This window comes from Lithobates pipiens, unplaced genomic scaffold (assembly GCF_037356315.1).
Source record: "Lithobates pipiens isolate NorthernLeopardFrog02 unplaced genomic scaffold, aLitPip1_a1.2 Scaffold_1, whole genome shotgun sequence".
NCBI lineage: Eukaryota > Metazoa > Chordata > Amphibia > Anura > Ranidae > Lithobates > Lithobates pipiens.
The window spans coordinates 43,472,669-43,476,706 of NW_027507685.1; positions in this window are offsets into that span (position 1 = coordinate 43,472,669).

The following is a 4,038-nucleotide window of genomic DNA, read 5'->3' on the forward strand; positions in this document are numbered from 1 at the left end:
CTATATACTCAGAACAGCAGTATACGGGCGGTGCAAACAAGACAGGGACTGTGTAGGTTTGTTGTGTTAAGTTGAATCTGTTTGTAATTTTCAACTGGTACATTTTTAAAGTGTAGCTCCAGTCAAAAAAAAATGTTTTAAGCTTTTTGGAAAACATAGGGAAGGGTTATCACCCCTGTATAATTTGTTTTGTCGTCCATCTTTTTTCATCTCACTTGCTGTTGTCTCCTTCCGTTTGCAAGTAGGAGATGTTTGTAAGTTGGATGTTTGAAAGTAGGGGCCTGCCCTATATGCTCTGCAGAAATGGCGGAACAAGGTGTTGGTTTTGCCACAACATTGTAAGCCCTCAAAGTGACTCTTGGTGGGCGCTGGAGCGCCCTGCTGTGAACAATTATATCAAGAATTGTAATTACATGCCATTGTTGAACAGTGGTAGAAAAATTGACATTTGGTGGTTGTGGTGCTGGTGCCACAACACTATAAGTCCTCACAGTTACTCTGGGTGGGCACAGGAACGGGCCCTCCTGTGAAATATTGTATCAAGAATTGTAATTATATGCCCCTGTTAAACAGGGGCAGAAAAATTGGGCCTTAGGCACTGGTGCTGGTGCCACGACACTGCAACCTCTCCCATATACTCTAGTTTTAGTGCAGGAATGAGCCCTGCTGCAAAGCATTGCATCAAAAATTGTAATTAAACCCCCCTGTTAAACAAGGGCAGAAAAATTGGGCTGGTGGCATCACCCAGAACCAAAAATGTTCTTCCAACATATCAGCGGAGGAGGAAGAGGATAGACAATCAACATAACAGGACAGTCACTCAGCATCAGCATAGGCAGTCTTGAAAGGATGTGATTAGGGATGAGCCGAACACCCCCCTGGTTCGGTTCGCACCAGAACTTTCGAACGGACCCCAAATTCGTACGAACGTTAGAACCCCATTGAAGTCTATGGGACTCGAACGTTCGAAATTAAAAGTGCTAATTTTAACAGCTAATATGCAAGATACTGTCCTAAAAAGGGTTTGGGGACCTGGCTCCTGCCCAAGGGGACATGGGTCAATGCAAAAAAAAGTTTTAAAAACGGCTGTTTTGCCGGGAGCACTGATTTTAATGACGATTAAAGTGGAAAAAAAAGTGAAATATTCCTTTAAATATGGTGCCTGGGGGGTGTCTGTAGTATGCCTGTGAAGTGCCACGTGTTTCCCGTGTTTAGAACAGTCCCTGCACAAAATGACATTTAATGGAAATAACGCCATTTAAAGCTGCTTGCGGTTTTAATGTTATATCTGGTTCCTGCAATATGGTTGAAAATCATTGAGAAAAATGGCATGGGTAGCCCTCCCTGCCCATTACCAGCCCCTTTGGGTCTTATACGCATATTAAGGGCAACCCCGTACCCATATTAAAAAAAGGAAATGCGTGTGGCCCCCAGGCCCTATATACTCAGAACAGCAGTATACAGGCGGTGCAAACAAGACAGGGACTGTGTAGGTTTGTTGTGTTAAGTTGAATCTGTTTGTAATTTTCAACTGGTACATTTTTAAAGTGTAGCTCGAGTCAAAAAAAAATGTTTTAAGCTTTTGGAAAACATAGGGAAGGGTTATCACCCCTGTATAATTTGTTTTGTCGTCCATCTTTTTTCATCTCACTTGCTGTTGTCTCCTTCCGTTTGCAAGTAGGAGATGTTTGTAAGTTGGATGTTTGAAAGTAGGGGCCTGCCCTATATGCTCTGCAGAAATGGCGGAACGAGGTGTTGGTTTTGCCACAACATTGTAAGCCCTCAAAGTGACTCTTGGTGGGCGCTGGAGCGCCCTGCTGTGAACGATTATGTCAAGAATTGTAATTACATGCCATTGTTGAACAGTGGTAGAAAAACTGACCTTTGGTGGTTGTGGTGCTGGTGCCACAACACTATAAGTCCTCACAGTTACTCTCGGTGGGCACAGGAACGGGCCCTCCTGTGAAATATTATATCAAGAATTGTAATCACATGTCCCTGTTAAACAGGGGCAGAAAAATTGGGCCTTAGGCGCTGGTGCCACGACACTGCAACCTCTCCCATATACTCTAGTTTTATTGCAGGAATTATCCCTGCTGCAAAGCATTGCATCAAAAATTGTAATTAAATGCCCCTGTTAAACAGGGGCAGAAAAATTGGGATTTAGGCACTGGTGCTGGTGCCACGACACTGCAACCTCTCCCATATACTCTAGTTTTATTGCAGGAATTAGCCCTGCTGCAAAGCATTGCATCAAAAATTGTACTTAAACGCCCGTGTTAAACAGGGGCAGAAAAATTGGGCCTTAGGCACTGGTGCTGGTGCCACGACACTGCAACCTCTCCCATATACTCTTGTTTTATTGCAGGAATTAGCCCAGCTGCAAAGCATTGCATCAAAAATTGTACTTAAACGCCCCTGTTAAACAGGGGCAGAAAAATTGGGCTGATGGCATCACCCAGAAACAGAAATGTTCTTCCAACATATCATCGGAGGAGGACGAGGATAGACAATCAACATAACAGGACAGTCACTCAGCATCAGCATAGGCAGTCTTGAAGGGATGTGATATTTCAAAAAAAATTATTCGGTTACATCAGCTTCAGGTGCTTGGTAGCTGTGGGTGATCCAAGACTGATTCATCTTGATGAAGGTCAGTCGATCAACTGATTCGGTAGACAGCCGCACCCTGTGATCGGTAACAAAGCCACCAGCAGCACTGAAGGTGCGTTCCGAAAGAACGCTGGATGCAGGACAGGCCAGTAGCTCAATTGCATACTGTGCAAGCTCTGGCCAGTGATCCATCCTCAAGACCCAGTAAGCCAGAGGATTTTCGGTGGGAAAGGTGTCCAAGTCTGACCTTGCCCCTAGGTATTCCTGCACCATGTAAATCAGACGCTGGCGATGGTTGCTGGAACCGATCATACCTTGGGGCTGCGGACTAAAAAATTGTCTGAAAAGCATCAGTCAGACGGCCACCTTTTCCACCGCTCCTTCTGACCGATGCCTCAGCAACACGTTGTCCAGGACCAGGAGTTTGTAACCTCCCAGTCTCTGGGAACGTGTTGCACAGACCTTTCTGCAAGGCCTCCCGGAGATGTCTCATCCTCTGCCTTACCCTTGTACCGTGGATCAAGGAGAGTGGCCAGCCAGTAATGGTCCCTCTCCTTGATTCGAAGAATATGAGGATCCTTCCGCAGGCTTTGCAGGATCAGGGAGGCCATGCAGCGTAGGTTAGCTGAGGCATTCGGTCCGGAGTCCTCTGGGTCACTAAGGACAACATGATCGGCAGCTACCTCCTCCCAGCCACGTACAAGTCCACGTGTTTCTTGGGACTGTAAATCATCCCTACAAGACTGCTGCTGCTGATGCTGAGTGCCAGCCTCCACCTCCATGCTGACACAATCATCCTCCTCCTCCTCTTCCTCCTCCTCATCCTCTTCCTGTGTGATGGGTGGCACAGCAGGAACACTGTCTGGATAAAGAGGGCCTTGAGTGGCAAGGAAGTCCTCCTCTTCCTGCCTCTGTTCTGCCTCAAGTGCCCTGTCCATTATTCCACGCAGCGTATGCTCCAAGAGGTGGACAAGAGGTACAGTGTCACTGATGCATGCACTGTCACTGCTCACCATCCTTGTGGCCTCCTCAAACGGTGACAGGACAGTGCATGCATCCCTGATCATGCCCCACTGGCGTGGTGAGAAAAAACCGAGCTCCCCTGACCCTGTCCTGGTGCCGTAGTCGCACAGGTACTCATTGATGGCCCTCTGCTGCGTGTGCAGCCGCTGCAGCATGGCCAACGTTGAGTTCCTCCTGGTGGGCATGTCACATATAAGGCGGTTCTTGGGCAGGTTCAACTCCTTTTGGAGCTCAGCCAGCTGAGCACAGGCATTAAATGATCGGCGGAAATGCACACAGACTTTCCTGGCCTGCTTCAGGACATCCTGTAAGCCGGGGTACCTGCCCAAGAACCGCTGCACCACCAGGTTAAGGACGTGAGCTACACAGGGCACATGGGTCAGTTGTCCCTGTCGGAGGGCG